A 17,966-nucleotide genomic window follows, 5' to 3' on the forward strand; every position below is an offset into this window, starting at 1 on the left:
TGTGTGTGTGTGTGTGTGTGTGTGTGTGTGTGTGTGTGTGTGTGTGACTGCATACATTGGAGGGGGACGGGAAAGGGGGATTGACACAACCCAGGCAGAGTAAGTTGCTTCTGGTGCATTCTTTTAAGGATGAGCCGAGACATCAAAGCTGTTTTCAGGCTCTCGCTCAGTCCTCCCAGACTGCATTAGTGAAGGGAAAAGCCTAGAAGGGACAGCGACCCCAGTCCCTGAAGACCCCAAAGTCAGCTAAAACACACACACACACACACTCTCTGTTGCTCTATTTCACCTTGGTACTGGACTCATCTAAGCCACACATGCTGCTCTTCCCTGTCAGAACGGACAACTAAAATAGATAAATTAACAAATAGGACACCAACAATAACTTAGGACCCCCTAATCCCCCATAATCCTCCATGGCAGAGCCAGTGTGTGTGTGTTTTAGGGAGGATGTGCTGAACTGGGAGACACTGGAGGGATAGAGGGAGAGATGGATTTGAAACCTGACCCTCTGACATCATGAATTCCAGCAAGCCTCCGCCCATTCTGCTCTGGATATCTGAGTGTGGTTGCATGTATGTGTGTGTGTGTGTGTGTGTGTGTGTGTGTGTGTGTGTGGTGTGTGTGTGTGTGTCCACTCACGCACACGTGTGTGTTTGTACGTAGGGAGTTAAAGCTATACATTGCCTTATTTGTCTGTTAGCTGATGATTAGCTATACTGACAGACTGATGACTGACTTAATAACTTGAGGTTTAGCCTTTTTATACGGTGGGTGGGTAGGAACGTTCCTTCTAGGGTGGAAGAAGTCTTGAGGCCTGAATGTAAGTCACTATGAGGCCAGAATGTCTGTGCTGTCATGTGTGTCTAATCCCCTAAGGGTATACTGGGGAGCAGAGAGGTACAGTGGATATCAGGACACAGTGGAGGGTCAGGATAAGGCAGATGGGATGACTTAAGGTGTGTTCGTAAATTCACTCTGGCTATCTACTCCGATTTCAGAGTACTCTCGCCTGTGTGCCAGAGCGCAGAATAACTGATGAATTTATGAACGCTCAACACCCGTTGAATATGGCCGGTGTCAGTAAACATTGTCAAAAAAGCTTAATTAAATTGTTGCTAGCAGCACAGTTACAGTCACCAACGCTCTGGATAACATGAAAACAGCCTAACCAGCTCTGCTAGGGTGAGTAAAATGGTCAGAGTGAGGTGTTCTCTCATTTATGTCTGGAAGTAGCTTGCAAGCTAGCTAACTTTAGCCAGTTAGTTTGGGTGCTTGACTGCTGTTGTGATGTCAGAACGCTCGGATCAACCCTACTCTTCGGCCAGAGCGTCCAGTGTGCGGTCTAAACGCTCCGAGAGTGAAACGCTCTGAATTTACGAACGGACAATCTGACAACGCTCTGAATTTACGAACGCCCAGAGCACAATTTGAGCATTCTCTGGCACTCCAGAGTGAATTTATGAACGCACCCCTAGTCACTTGTTGAGAATCTGTTTCTGTTTGGACTGTTTTTCCCCAACTAGCAGGTGTTACGGGCGGAGGTCCTGGGTGTTAGGAGCTTTGGCCCAGTGATGCCTGGGGCCCGACACACTAGCCCTTGTACGTGCCTTGCAGTCGGAGGCCAAGCAGTTGTCATAACAAAAGTGATGGAGACCAGTTAGGATGCTCTCAATGGTGCAGCTGTAGAACCTTTTGTTCGATCTGAGGAACCCATGCCAATCTTTTCAGTCTCCTGAGGGAAAGCTCTTTCAACCCTGTCCTTGGTGTGCTTCGAACCATGTTAGCCTTGTTGGTTCGATAGTGGCCACCAAGGAACTAAGTGAAGCCTCACCTGCTCCCTGTCATAGCACGCCGTCATGAATGAGACATGGGTCGGGCTTTGTCTCTTTTTTCCTTAAGTCCACAATCATCTCCTTTGTCGGTTTTTAACTTCTGATGTTTTCAACGTGCTGAGTGGTGGTGTTTAAGGAGAGTGTTGTTGTGTGCGATGTGTGTGTGTGTGTGTGTGTGTGTGTGTGTATGTGGTGTGGTTGGTGTGATGTGTGTTGTGTGTGTGTGTGGTGTGTGTGTGTGATTGTGTTGTGTGGTAGTGTGTGTGTTGTGGGGTGTGGTGTGTGTGTGTGTGTGCTGTGTGTGTGTGTGTGTGTGTGTGTGATGTTTCAGGGGAGTGTGAAAGCACAGCAGGGGTTCTCCTTAAATACAGCTCTGACACAGAGAATAAAAGCCCCAAACTCCCTGATACACATTCATTCTGGATCAAGGTGGAGAAATGGTATAAAGACAGGCAGAGAATAAGGTATTCTTTATAGTGTACATTTATTTTGTACATCTATACTAGAATTGACACATTCTACTTTGTCTAGTAGGCCTACATGATTTCAATATTTAAGTATTGATTGTATTATTGCATCAGAAGGCGTAAGATATTATGCATATTGTATTTTTATGTTAGGGTGAGAATGACCAAATATGACACGGTACTCTGATTTAGTTTGCTGTTACAGCTGCCATGTTTGGGTTTGAGTTGATTGTTACCATAGACAATGACGGTTGCCGTGGTGCTCCGTCTCTTAGCGACGATGTTCTTGGCGACACATGTGTAGTTAGCTGTGTCAGACAGTCTGGCCTGTTTGATGATCAGGTTATGGTCGATGGTGATGTAGAAGTTACGGTCATCAGCAGGGTCTATGATCTCCTCATTCTTCAGCCACTCCACCTGGGAGGGAGGGAGGGAGGGAAATAAAAACAAAGAGACAGAGAGGAAAAAAGAAAGAAAGAGAAAAATAGACAGAGAGAGAGACCATTAGCAATGTTCCTCAGTGTGGAACAGTACACATCAAAACGGGTCGGTAAGAGCAGACATGAAACTGGGACGGCATGGCACTCAGACACGTTAACCTGATTTCTTCTGGAATAAATCACAGGGAAGTGTTTCCAGTGTTTAAAGACATCTTTCTTCTCGTTGTCTTCCATTCATCTCTCAAATAAAGCAAAACTTCAAGATTACAGCAACACTATTTATGTCTCTGAGGCCTGAGCTTTCTATAAAAAGTCAATAGCTATCATGCTCTCCTTTTATTTCCCCAGAACAAGACAACGTAATGCTGTATTGTCAGACAGCAAGAGGGAAGGAAATTCACTGTTATTCCTGGAACTGAAAACACCTTTCTTATGAGTTTCCGTTTTTCCAAATGATCCAGATATTGAACTCCTGGTAATATCGGAGAACAGGGGCCTTTATTTGACCGTAAATCACATAAAGACTTTTCTTCACCTCCTCCGCCTCGGGTGTGAAGGCTGGGCCTCAGGCAGAGACCGGTGTGCTCTACACAGACAGACCAAGGCAGACAAACTCACAAGTTCCAAAGACTTCTTCAAATGAACTCTGTTTTCCCTAGAGAAAATACATCCTGTGTGTAGTCTAATAGTCAGAGAATTACATTAGAGAGAGAGAGAGAGAGAGAGAGAGAGAGAGAGGAGAGAGAGAGAGATGATGAGAGAGAGAGAGAGAGAGAGAGAGAGAGAGATGAGAGAGAGAGAGAGATGAGAGAGAGACAGAGAGAGAGAGAGAGATATACTAAAACTCTTTAACATCGTTCGCTTAGCTCTTGGCATCTTCTCCCAATATTTGGAACCAAGGACTGTCACCCCCAATCCACAAAAGTGGAGACAAATTTGGACCACCAATAAAACTACCGGTGGAATATGCGTCAACAGTAACCTTGGGAAAATACTCTGCTATCATGTAACAGGACTCGGTTACATTTCCTCAATGAAAAACAATGTACTGAGCAATGGTTCAAATTGGCTTTTTTACCAAATTACCGTACAACAGACCATGTATTCACCCTACACACCCTAATTGACAACCAAACAATACCAAAACAAAGGCAAAGTTCTTCCATGCTTTGTTGACTTCAAAAAAAGCCTTCGACTCAATTTGGCATGATGGGTCTGCTATACACAATTTGAATGGAAAGTGGTGTTGGGTAAAACATACGACATTATAAAATCCATGTACCACAAACAACAAGTGTGGCGGTTAAAATTGGCCAAAAATCACCACACATTTCTTCACACAGAGGTCTGGGGTGAAGACAGGGATGGCAGGCTTAAGCCCCACCCTCTTCAACATATATATCAACGAATTGGCGCGGGCACTTAGAACAGTCTGCAGCACCCGGCCTCACCCTACTAGAACTCTGAAGTCAAATGTCTTACTGTTTGCTGTGATCTGGTGCTTTCTGTCACCAACCAAGGAGGGCCTACAGCAGCACCTAGATCTTCTGCACAGATTCTGTCAGACACTGGGCCCTGACAGTAATCTCAGTAACGACCAAAAAATGGTTTCCAAAATAAGGGTCCAGTCCCAGGGTATAACCACAAACTTTCCATCTAGACACTGTTTGCCCTTAAGGCACACAAAAAAAACATAACATACCTCGGCCTAACATCAGCGCCAAGGTAACTTCCACAAAGCTGTGAACGATCTGAGAGACAACGGCAAGAAAGGGCATTCTATGCCATCAAAAGGAACATAAATTTCAACATACCAATTAGGATCTGGCTAAAAATACTTGAATCAGTCATAGAGCCCATTGCCCTTTATGGTTGTGAGGTCTGGGGTCCGCTCACCAACCAAGATTTCACAAAATGGGACAAACACCAAATTGAGACTCTGCATGCAGAATTCTGCAAAAATATCCTCCGTGTACAACGTAGAACACCAAATACATGCATATGCAGAGCAGAATTAGGCCGATACCCACTAATTATCAAAAATCCAGAAAAAAGCCGTTTAAATTCTACAACCACCTAAAAGGAAGCGATTCCCAAACCTTCCATAACAAAGCCATCACCTACAGAGAGATGAACCTGGAGAAGAGTCCCCTAAGCAAGCTGGTCCTAGGGCTCTGTTCACAAACACAAACACACCCCACAGAGCCCCAGGACAACAGCACAATTAGACCCAACCAAATCATGAGAAAACAAAAAGTAATTACTTGAACACTTGGAAAGAATTACAAAAAAAACAGACAGAAACTAAATGCTATTTGGCCCTAAACAGAGAGTACACAGTGGCAGAATACCTGACCACTGTTGACTGACCCAAACTTTAAGGAAAGCTTTGACTATGTACACGCTCAGTGAGCATAGCTTGCTATTGGAGAAAGGCCGCCGTAGGCAGACATGGCTCTCAAGAGAAGACAGGCTATGTGCTCACTGCCCACAAAATGAGGTGGAAACTGAGCTGCACTTCCTAACCTCCTGCCCAATGTAGACCATATTAGAGAGACATATTTCCCACATTACACAGATCCACAAAGAATTTGAAAACAAAATCCAATTTTGATAAACTCCATATCTACTGGAGAAATTCCACAGTGTGCCATCACCATCCAGCAAGATATTGTGACTCTGTTGCCACAAGAAAAGGGCACAGTGAAGAAACAAACACCATTGTAAATACAACCCTATTTATGCTTATTTATTTTACTTGTGTGCTTTAACCATTTGTCATTGTTACACACTGTATATATATAATATAAACATTTGTAATGTCTTTATTGTTTTGAAACTTCTGTAGTGTAATGTTTACTGTTAATTTGTATTGTTTATTTCACTTTTGTATAATATCTACCTCACTTGCTTTGCAATTAACACATGTTTCCCATGCCAATAAAGCCCCTTGAATTGAATTGAGAGAGAGAGAGAGAGAGAGAGAGAGAGAGAGAGAGAGAGAGAGAGAGAGAGAGAAAGAGAGAGAAAGAGAGAGAGAGAGGTGAACAGAACAGGAGACATCCTGTGCATTATGCTACCTCATGAGAAGATGCTAGATAAGGCAGAGCAGGGCTGAGGAGATAAGAAGTCTGTTTTGCTGGTCATTGTAAAAAAAAAACTATGGGAAGAGACATCATCTACACCTCAAAAAACATACCTCATATGAACCCTGCCAAGACTAAATCATCTGGGGCTGCTGGTCTTAAGTGACTTTAGTAAAATTACAGCCAAGTGGCTGTTGTAAGAATAGGTGGGTATACTGTCGTCTTCACGTGATAAGACCTGTGTTTTCCTTGCTATTGTTATAAAACCAGCACCATGATGACTGTCCCACAAAACAAGATGGACAGATTGTGACAGGTGTGGGTTAGAAGCTTCACTACCATCACTAGTAGGCTATCTGCAGTGTCTGAAGACAGATATCATGACTACACCATCAGAGAGCGTCATGCTTGGCTGGAGACACCTGCCTGCCTGCCTGTACACCCCTATCCTGGAACAAAACTACAGAGAGACTGAAGGTTGAGCCACTTTCAACACGCAGCAATTAACTCCATCTTAAAACTCCCACTCAAACTGAACACATCTGTCATAAACATAATACTACACAGACACAGATTTTGAGTGCCAGTGACAGATTCCCATCAGAAGAGAATAGAAAAACAATCAACTCAGTGGTAAACATCTGTATGCTCAGTGTTGTATATTTCCGCTGATATGGGGTTTATGAGTGTTTTCCTCTGTAACAGTAATCAGGTAAATCAATCGCATGGAGCCGTGCTGAGCCAAGCGGCGGGTACTCTGGGTAGGGTTCCCTCCCCTGCTGTCTGGCTAGTCAGTGAAATTAAGCCCAGGCTCTCCTACTCCTACTCCACAACACAACAATGCAATAAACCCCCTCTCATCTCATCTCCTTTCATCTCATCTCCTTTCATATCATCTCCTTTCATCTCATCTAATCTCCTTTCATCTCATCTACTTTCAACCTCATCTCTGTTCATTTCATCTCATCTCATCTCCTTTCATCTCCTCTCATTTCATCTAATCTCATCTCCTTTCATCTCATCTGATCTCCTTTCATCTCATCTACTTTAATTTAATTTTATCTCCTTTCATTTCATCTCATCTCATCTCCTTTCATCACATCTCATCTTATCTCCAGTCCTAATGCAGAGGAGATGAAGACCTGTGTTTTGTCTCCTCAGCTTCTGTTAGATGTCATCTCATATCATTTACAGTTTTTCTCAGTCGCTTTGGTGCATTTCTTAGATCAAAAGTGCAATTCTTGATACTACTTGTACAAATTCCAAATCATCTAGTCACTTGTGCACATCATTAAAGCAATTTCTTATTCCTTTGAACAAATTGCAATTGATAATGTACAAGTGTCAGCTTTTTTCCACATTATCAATTGCTCATGTCATGTTGATCAAAATATAGTAGATGGTTCTCTGTTGAATAGTCTTACCCCTCAAAACATCTAGGCATTAGTTCCTTGCATAAGCCATTACATGCAAAATTGTTGAACTATTTGTCATAAACTGTCAAGCATAGTTTTACACATTTCTATTAGACCTTTTGTACAAAAACGTGAATTGATGAATCGTGCAGGTGAAATTGACCCTCACTCATGAAGGAATGMAAAGTGTTAGTTCAACCAACAATCAACCAGTTGTCTAAATTGCTCAAAGGTGCATCTCATGAAGAATCAATTGGCAAGCATATATAGACAGACCACAACACAGAGTTGCAATTTTCCAATAATGGATGGACCAGGAAATGAACAGGGTCAACAGCCAAGAGGAGGAAGAAGAGGAGCAAGGATGCGTGGTGGAAYGCAAAACAGAGGAAGAGGCAGAAGAGGACATAGGCGCATATCTGATGACATAAGGGCCACTATTGTAGACSATGTTGTCAATCATGGCCTTACAATGGCTGAGGCGGGTCGAAGGGTGCAGCCGAATATTGGGAGATCAACCGTGTCCTCAATAGTTCAAACGTTTCGAAGAGAGAACAGGTATGTCCACCAATGTACAGTGCACTGTTACTGTATTWAAGCAGTATACTGTATACTTCCTACAATGCTTCATATTACAGTAYTCCACTTGTATTTCACAGCATACAGAAATATACTCRATACAGATACATACTGCACCTTACATGCACCCACCTGTATGTTTTACAGTAAAATGTGTGTTCGCATAGTTTTTGTCTATGTGAAAGTGTGCGATGCATCACTGCATTTTTCCCCACATAGGACTGCAAGATTACCTCAAACCGGTGGCAGAGGACGCCTTTTCACACCTCAACAGGAGGAGGCTATTTGCACCATGGTCCGAGCAAACAATACCATGAGACTCAGGGAAATACAAAGGACCATTATAGAAGACAACGATGTCTTTGAAAACATCCATACGGTTAGCATCTCAACCATCGACAGGGTGCTGCATAGAAACCAGACGAGTATGAAACAGCTGTACCGTGTACCATTCCAAAGGAATGAGGACAGAGTTAAGGAGCTACGGTCCCAGTATGTACAGGTAAAACATATATCTATGTAACTACTTTACAGCAACATTTTATAGTGACACATAGTACAGTAAGCATAAACTGCACACATTTCCATTGCTGTGGAAGGAACATGCAATATATGTACATTTTATGTCACTCTTCCTTACCAAAACAAATTCAACTGTGTGTTCTGGGATATAGCGTATAATGGAGTTGGAATCAAGTGAACCCTCTCACAACTTTGTATACGTGGATGAGGCTGGCTTCAACCTGACCAAATGCAGAATGCGGGGTCGGAATATCATCGGTCACAGAGCTACTGTGGATTTGCCAGGCCAACGGGGAGGAAATATCAGCATGTGTGCTGCTATTTCGGAGCATGGTGTCCTAACCCATATCCCCCTTATAGGGCCATACAACACCCAGCATCTACTCAACTTTTTAGAGAACTCTCTACAGGGCTCTCATCCCTGATGATGCGAGGGGTCTGTTTAGAGAGGATTTGCCAAAGTATGTGGTCATTTGTGATAATGTGAGTTTCCATCGATCAAACATCATAAGGCAATGGTTTGTGACCCACCCGAGGATGCTCATAGAATTCCTCCCACCTTATTCACCATGCCTTAACCCAATTGAGGAGTTATTTTCAGCATGGAGGTGGAAGGTGTACGATCGTCAGCCACACACACAGATGACCCTGCTGGCTGCAATGGATGCAGCATGTGAGGACATCACAGTAGACGCCTGCAGAGGATGGATAAGGCATTCCAAAATATTCTTTCCACATTGCATTGGAAGGGAAAATATCCGGTGTGATGTGGATGAGAATATGTGGGCCGACAGACAGGAACGTCTAGATGTGTAGAGACAGCACAACAGTGCTGCGGGCAAAGTTGTGCCTTAGGGGTGGTTTCCTGTGTTTCTTTCTAATTTAGTTTTTTTCCCTTTGTGCCCCTTGGGTTGTCCAGTCTCTTTCAATCAATAACCCACATACAGTAATATGTAAATAGTACTGTTGAAATTGATTTATGCCATAGAAGTGCAGCCTTGTGCATTTTCAATACAGTAACTGTCATCCAAACTGTAGCTTAAGTTTACATCAGGTAATACTCTCAAAGTACACAGTTACATTGACAACATGCCTAAACATTTTGACGACCTTGTTCGTGAACAATGACCCAATGACTTATCATTCTGATGACACTGACATGATCATTGGCATGAATATTTACTTTTGAGAGATGTACTAAGGATTTTTAGTGACTGACTAGCTTTAGAAACATATCTATTGTATATTGCAGTTTGTACAAATTGTTCTGAGAAATGCACTTATTATTTTGCACATGTTAGGGATGATGTGAAAAATGCACCAAAGCGACTGAGAAAAACTGTATCACTTTGATGCCAGAGCACAGCAAACAGAGACAGAGACAACACAAATCACCTATCAGCTCCTCTCGTCTTTTAACCCTGAGATGATGAGATTCCTCTGATGACCACATGTCTGATGAGAGTGAGGATGAAGGGAGGATCTAAACAACATGGTACAGGAGATCTCAATATGTCTGATGAATGATATCTGAGAAGTAACCTTGTTGTCTGACATAAACAGTCATTACATAGTATCTTTGTCAGAGTGTCCTTTTGACACCTATCCTGTTGTGGCTTCATCAGTTAGCTATAAGGAAAATACATGATAGAGGATGTGGAACTCTGGCTACAAAGACCTGATCCCAACAGGGTTTCCTCCAAACAAGGTGAAACTAAAACACCCTAAATTGTTTTACAACACATTCTGTATAAATGCCTGTAAGCCAGTATGCATACCAATCGAGGTAAATGTATTACGAGTATCAACATGATGTGCATTAAATCCATCGTCAAAAAAAAGTGATCAACATAATAATAACAAAGAGCGACGATCAGAAAAGTCCACCAACTCAATGAGGACTACATATAAATCCATGGGGCGGGAGGCGAGCACAAGTGATTATACGCATCACTACATTTACTGAGGCAAACAAGCAAACAACACACACAAACAGGAAGCTGTAGAAAAGTGTGTGTGTGTGTGTGTGTTTAGCACAGCTGCGTGATAGTGGAACACTGATTGGCCTGGTCCTTTCCTGCTGGGACAGTGGTTATTCTATTTTTATCCTTGTTCTGCTGGAGCTCTGTGTGTTCTGTGTGTGTACTGAGTATGTGTGGTCCTCTGTGTGCCAATGGAATACACACCCACCTTGCCTCACACTAAAGGGAACAAGCCATTCAAAACCTTACATAGTCTTATATAGTGAATGAGGCTGATAAGCAAGGCCCATCACGTCACATGTGAAGATTGCCTATGAATATACAGTATCTGATGTGTTTAAAATCTGACAGTTGTATTATGACCATTTTGGGCCTGTTCTCTCTTTGTTCTGATGGAGAGACAACAGGATTGGCACAAAGCTCCCGATAAAACGAATGAAGATGAAAATAGGAAGAAAGAGTGTCAAAGACATGATGGAGTTCACAGACATGATGAACATCTCTTCTGAAAATCACTACACATATTTCTGTTAACCACAGCCTTTGGTATGTGAAAATCCTGTTCTCGTAATGGGGATTGACAGTCGGCACAAAGAGGTGGTTATCCAATTTTGCACCAATCAGAGAGGCAGCCTCTCCAAACGGGCTGTGTTCAGAAGTCAAGAGCTGTTTAATGTGAGAGAGTAATTAAAAATTGAACAAAAGAGCTTTTTAGCGCTGGTAGAAGGAGGGAGTGAGAGGAGAGACGAGGAGGTGGAAACTTTCAAAAAATAAAGGGTTGTGTGTGTGTGTGTGTGTGTGTGTGTGTCTGTGTATGAAGACTGCCACGGCACATCTTCGTCACTCAAACTCAAAGCATTGTTCACTCAATATGACTCATACTATAAGACATGTAATTATAACTGGTTGAACTGTGACCATGGATACCCTTAGAATCTAGTCCTAATAAAACGTTTTAAAGCCACGATGTGAGCAATCAAAAGAACTCAAAAACGTGCACACCCTCTGTTGCACATATACTGTACACGCACGTGCACATGAACGCGCACACGCCCGCACACACACATGCATGTGTGTGTATGTGTGTGTGTGTGTGTGTGTGTGTGTGTACATGTGTGGGTGTGTGTAGCCTAGCATGTGTGTTTCAGTCAGAACACACACAGGAAGCCCTATCATGCACAGATGTCCTCATTAGCGCTGGAGGTCAAGAAGGTCAGCTGTGTCAGAGAGGCTCGTCTACAGCTCTAATTGTCTGCTGGGTGGCACTGCCACACTGCCTGCCATGCTCATCCACACTGATACTGTCCTAGGCTGCGTGTGAAAGGGCATCCTATTTTCTATGTAATGCACTACTTTCGACCAGGGCCCGCACAGCTGTGAGCTGTGAAGAGTGATGGGCAAAATGCGCATATGTTTTTGCATTTATACAAGACAAACCCATGGGGAGCTGTGGGTGTAAAGCACTGAGAAATGGACGGGGTGGTTGGATCATTTGGATGAAAGGAAAAATTCCAGAAATCCCAGAGGGAATACATTCCAAATGAAGTAAGACTGGATCCTTTCTGTGGACGCCTGATTAACAGGTTGTCTCCTTCGCTATATGACTGAATGATCTCTCTAAGTAAACATCTCTACAGTGTAATTTATTCATATTCCATATTACTATACATCTCCACTACAGACCCAAATTACACAACCTGGAGAACAAGCCAGACACGGTTATAGAATGATTATTAAATCACAGCGAGCTAGACAACAAACTATATTCTCTGCATCTGCGCTGACTACAAATATGGAAATATGTGCCAAATCAATGTGTATAAATATTAATATGACAGAATGCAGAGAGGTACAGTACCAATCAAAAGTTTGGACACACCTAGTCATTCAAGGTTATTTTCTTTATTTTTACTATTTTCTACATTGTATAATAATAGTGAAGACATCAAAACTATGAAATAACACATCAAAATAACAAATCAAAATATATTTTAGATTTTAGATTCTTCAAAGTAGCCACCCTTTGCCTCGATGACAGCTTTGCACACTCTTGGCATTCTCTCAACCAGCATCACCTGGAATGCTTTTCCAACAGCCTTGAAGGAGTTCCCACATAAGGTGAGGACTATCCTTCATCTGATGCTGCACTCCATCTCTCGCCTTCTTGGTCAAATAGCCCTTACACAGCCTGGAGGTGTGTTGGGTCATTGTCCGGCTGAAAAACAAATTATAGTCCCACTAAGCACAAACCAGATGGGATGGCATATTTCTGCAGAATGCTGTGGTAGCCATGCTGGTGAAGCGAACATTGAGTTCTAAATAAATCACTGACAGTGTCACCAGCAAAGCACCCCCACACCATCATACCTCCTCCTCCATGCTCATGGTGGGAACCACACGTGCAAGATGGCAAGTTAGCAAGATGGCGCCGGCAGAGATGGTCGCCTAGCTTCAGGTACTTAGGAAACTATGCAGTAATTAGTTTTTTTATGTATTATTTCTTACATTGTTAGCCCAGAAAATCTCAAGTGTTATTACATAGACCCGGAAAGAACTATTGGATATAAAAGCGACGTCAACTTACCAACATTCCAACCAGGAATACAACTTCCCCGAAGCGGATCCTTTGTTCGGACCTCCACCCTGGACATGGGATCGAATCCCAGAGGCTGACCCAAAACAATGCGGTCGCCACAGGAGAGGCAGACGGAGTGGCCTACTGGTCAGACTTAGACAACAAGGTGAACGAAATTAGGGCACAAGTTACCTTCCAGAGAGACATCAGAGATTGTAACATTCTCTGTTTAATGGAAACATGGCTCACTCGGGATATGTTGTCAGAGACAGTACAGCCACCCGGTATCTTCATGCATCGCACCGACGGAAACAAACATCTCTCTTGTAAGAAGAAGGGTGGGGGTGTATGCCTTATGATTAACGACTCATGGTGTAATCATAACAACATACTAGAACTCAAGTCCTTTAGTTCACCTGACCTAGAATTCCTTACAATCAAACGCTGACCACATTATCTCCCAAAATAATTATCTTCGATTATAGTCACAGCCGTGTATACCCCCCCGCCCCCCCAAGCAGATACCTCGACCGCCCTGAAAGAACTTCACTGGACTCTATGAAAACTGGAAACCATATGAGGCTGCATTTATTGTAGCTGGGGATTTTAACGGCCTACAGGGAGGAGATGAGGGCCCTCGGAGTGTGGTGTCAGGAAAATAACCTCTCACTCAACGTCAACAAAACAAAGGAGATGATCGTGGACTTCAGGAAACAGCAGAGGGAGCAGCCCCCATCCACATTTTAAGTTCCTCGGCGTACACGTCAAGGACAAACTGAAATGGTCCACCCACACAGACAGCGTGGTGAAGAAGGCGCAGCAGCGCCTCTTCTACCTCAGGAGGCTGAAGAAATTTGGCTTGTCACCTAAAACACTCACAAACTTTTACAGATGCACAATCGAGAGCATCCTGTCGGGCTGTATCACCGCCTGGTACGGCAACTGCACCGCCATCAACCGCAAGGCTCTCCAGAGGGTAGTCTGGTCTGCACAACGCATCACCAGGGGCAAACTACCTGCCCTCCAGGACACCTACAGCATCCAATGTCACAGGAAGGCCAAAAAGATAATCAAGGACAACAACCACCCGAGCCACTGCCTGTTCACCCCGCTATCATCCAGAAGGCGAGGTCAGTACAGGTGCATCAAAGCTGGGACCGAGAGATTGAAAAACAGCTTCTATCTCTAGGTCATCAGACTGTTAAATAGCCATCACTAACATAAAGGCTGCTGCAAACATACAGACTCAAATCTATGGGCACTTTAATAAATGGATTTAATAAAGGTATGACTGCTCACTTTAAATAACGCCACTTTAATAATGTTTACACATCCTACATTACTCATCTCATATGTATATGCTGTAATCTATACCATCTACTGCATCTTGCCTATGCCGCACGGTCATCGCTCATCCATATATTTATATGTACATATTCTTATTCTTCCCTTTACATTTGTGTGTATAAGGTTGTCGTTGTGAATTTGTTAGATTACTTGTTAGATAATACTGCACTGTCGGAACTAGAAGCATAAGCATTTTGCTACACTCGCATTAACATCTGCTAACCCTGTGTATGTGACCAATAACATTTGAATTGATTTGATTTGATGCAGAGCTCATCCGTTCACCTACTCTGCGTCTCACAAAAACACAGCGGTTGGAACCCAAAATCTAAAATGTGGACTCATCAGACCAAAGGACCACCGTTCTAATGTCCATTGCTCCTATTTCTTGGCCCAAGCAATTCTCATCTTCTTATTGGTGTCCTTTAGTAGTGGTTTCTTTGCAGCAATTCAACCATGAAGGCCTGATTAACGCAGTCTTCTCTGAACAGTTGATGTTGAGATGTGTCTGTTACTTGAACTCTGTGAAGCATTTATTTGGGCTGCAATTTTTGAGGCTGGTGACGCTAATTAACTTATCCTCTGGAGCAGAGGTAACGCTGGGTCTTCATTTCCTGTGGCGGTCCTCATGAGAGCCAGTTTCATCATAGCGCTTGACGGTTCTTGCGACTACACTTGAAGAAGCTTTCAAAGTTCCTGAAATGTTCTGTATTGACTGACCTTCGTTTCTCTTTGCTCTTTTGAGCTGTTCTTGCCATGATATGGACTTGGTCTTTTACCAAATAGGGCTATCTTCTATATACCACCCATACCTTGTCACAACACAACTGATTGGCTCAAACGCATTAAGAAGGAAAGAAATTGTACAAAATAACTTTTAACAAGGCACACCTGTTAATTGAAATGCATTCCAGGTGACTACCTCGTGAAGCTGGTTGAGAGAATCCCAAGAGTGTACAAAGCTGCCATCAAGGCAAAGGGTGGCTACTTTGAAGAATCTCAAATCAAAAATATATTTTGATTTGTCTAACACTTTTTTGGCTACTACATGATTCCATATGTGCTATTTCATAGTTTTGATGTTGTCACTATTATTCTACAATGCAGAAAATATAAAAAATAAAGAAAATCCCTTGAATGAGTAGGTGTGTTCAAACTTTTGACTGGTACTGTATGTGCTGTAGGCTTACTGGGTATAAATATATAGATGTCATGCCCTTCTACATATTTATTCATGGTCAGAGTGAAGTGGAAAACAACAATGCATCTGAAATAGTCTGCCTGAGTTGACATAATAGTACGTTAACTGTATATTGTTGAGGGGGGAGCTATGGATATGAATGTAATAGACGTTAGCCTGAGATTTGTCTTTGGTTAGTTCAATGTGTTTTCTGCTGTTGGTCAGATCTTATTCTTGGCTCACTGCTCTCCCTGTGCTGGGTGGGTGGGGAGGCACAAAGGTAAACAGTGGATGCACTGAGTAGGCTTGGGTGGTATACCGTATATACCATATATACCGGGGTATTTGAAAATAGTCACTGGATGGTTTTTCAATACTGTCAATACCGTTGAAACTATTTCTTTGAACTTTTCATGAACTCTCCAGAGCCAGTTCTTCATTCAGACAAGCATGCGTCAAAATTACAGGTTGACCGATTATGATTTTTCAACGCCTATGCCGATACCGATTATTGGAGGACCTAAAAAGGTCGATACCGATTAATCGGCCGTTTTTTAAAATGTATTTGTAATAATGACAATTACATCAATACTGAATGAACACTTATTTTAACTTAATATAATACATCAATAAAATCTATTTAGTCTCAAATAAATAATGAAACATGTTCAATTTGGTTTAAATAATGCAAAAACAAAGTGTTGGAGAAGAAAGTAAAAGTGCAATATGTTGCATGTAAGAAAGCTAACGTATAAGTTCCTTGCTCAGAACATGAGAACATATGAAAGCTGTGGTTCCTTTTAACATGAGTCTTCAATATTCCCAGGTAAGAAGTTTTAGGTTGTAGTTATTATAGGAATTATAGGACTATTCTCTCTATATGATTTGTATTTCATATACCTTTGACTATTGGATGTTCTTATAGGCACTTAGTATTGCCAGTGTAACAGTATAGCTTCCATCCCTCTCCTCGCCGCTACCTGGGCTCGAACCAGGAACACACCGACAACAGCCACCCTTGAAGCAGCGTTACCCATGCAGAGCAAGGGGAACAACTACTCCAAGTCTCAGAGTGAGTGACGTTTGAAACGCTATTAGCACGCACCCCGCTAACTAGCTAGCCATTTCACATCGGTTACACCAGCCTAATCTCGGGAGTTGATAGGCTTGAAGTCATAAACAGCGCAATGCTTAAAGCATTGCGAAGAGCTGCTGGCAAAACGCACTAAAGTGCTATTTGAATGAATGCTTACGAGCCTGCTGGTGCCTACCATCGCTCAGTCAGACTGCTCTATCAAATCATAGACTTAATTATAACATAATAACATACAGAAATACGAGCCTTAGGTCATTAATATGGTCGAATCCGGAAACTATCATCTCGAAAACAAAAGGATTATTCTTTCAGTGAAATACGGAACCGTTCCGTATTTTATCTAACGGGTGGCATCCATAAGTCTAAATATTCCTGTTACATTGCACAACCTTCAATGTTATGTCATAATTACGTAAAATTCTGGCAAATTAGTTCGCAATGAGCCAGGCGGCCCAAACTGTTGCATATACCCTGACTCTGCGTGCAATGAACGCAGAGAAGTGACACAATTTCACCTGGTTAATATTGCCTGCTAACCTGGATTCTTTTAGCTAAATATGCAGGTTTAAAAATATTAACTTCTGTGTATTGATTTTAAGAAAGGCATTGATGTTTATGGTTAGGTACACGTTGGAGCAACGACAGTCCTTTTTCGCGAATGCGCACTGCATCGATTATATGCAACGCAGGACACGCTAGATAAACTAGTAATATCATCAACCATGTGTAGTTATAACTAGTGATTATGATTGATTGATTGCTTTTTATAAGATAAGTTTAATGCTAGCTAGCAACTTGGCTTCTTACTGCATTCGCGTAACAGGCAGGCTCCTCGTGGTTAGAGTGTTGGACTAGTTAACTGTAAGGTTGCAAGATTGAATCCCTGAGCTGACAAGGTAAAAATCTGTTGTTCTGCCCTTGAACAAGGCAGTTAACCCACCGTCCTAGGCTGTCATTGAAAATAAGAATGTGTTCTTAACTGACTTGCCTAGTTAAATAAAGGTGTAAAAAAATAAAAATAATAATAGGACAAATCGGCGTACAAAAATACCTATTTCCGATTGTTATGAAAACTTGAAATCGGCCCTAATTAATTGGCCATTCCGATTAATCGGTCGACCTCTAGTCAAAATGTTGATTATTTGCACAATGTCTCTCATTCACATTCGCTTGTAGATGTCCAAACTCACCGAAAATGACATCAGTAGCTACTACCTACTACTCAGTGGTGTTAAAGTACTTAAGTAAAAAAACTTTAAAGTACTACTGTACCTAAGTAATTTTTTGGGGTATCTGTACTTTACTTAACTATTTATATTTTTTGCAACTTTTACTTTTACTCCACTACATTACTAAAGAAAATGATTTACTTTTTACTCCATACATTTTCCTGACACCCAAAAGTACCCATTACATTTTGAATGCTAAGCAGGACAGGAAAA

The 17,966-nt window shown here is 42.2% G+C and overlaps 1 pseudogene; it reads right to left on the reverse strand.

Moving 5' to 3' along the window:
• Positions 1–17,966, reverse strand: part of LOC111980018 (netrin receptor UNC5C-like) — a 172,883-nt pseudogene that overhangs the window by 57,091 nt on the left and 97,826 nt on the right.

The sequence above is a fragment of the Salvelinus sp. IW2-2015 genome, linkage group LG20, assembly GCF_002910315.2.
Source record: "Salvelinus sp. IW2-2015 linkage group LG20, ASM291031v2, whole genome shotgun sequence".
NCBI classification, from domain to species: domain Eukaryota; kingdom Metazoa; phylum Chordata; class Actinopteri; order Salmoniformes; family Salmonidae; genus Salvelinus; species Salvelinus sp. IW2-2015.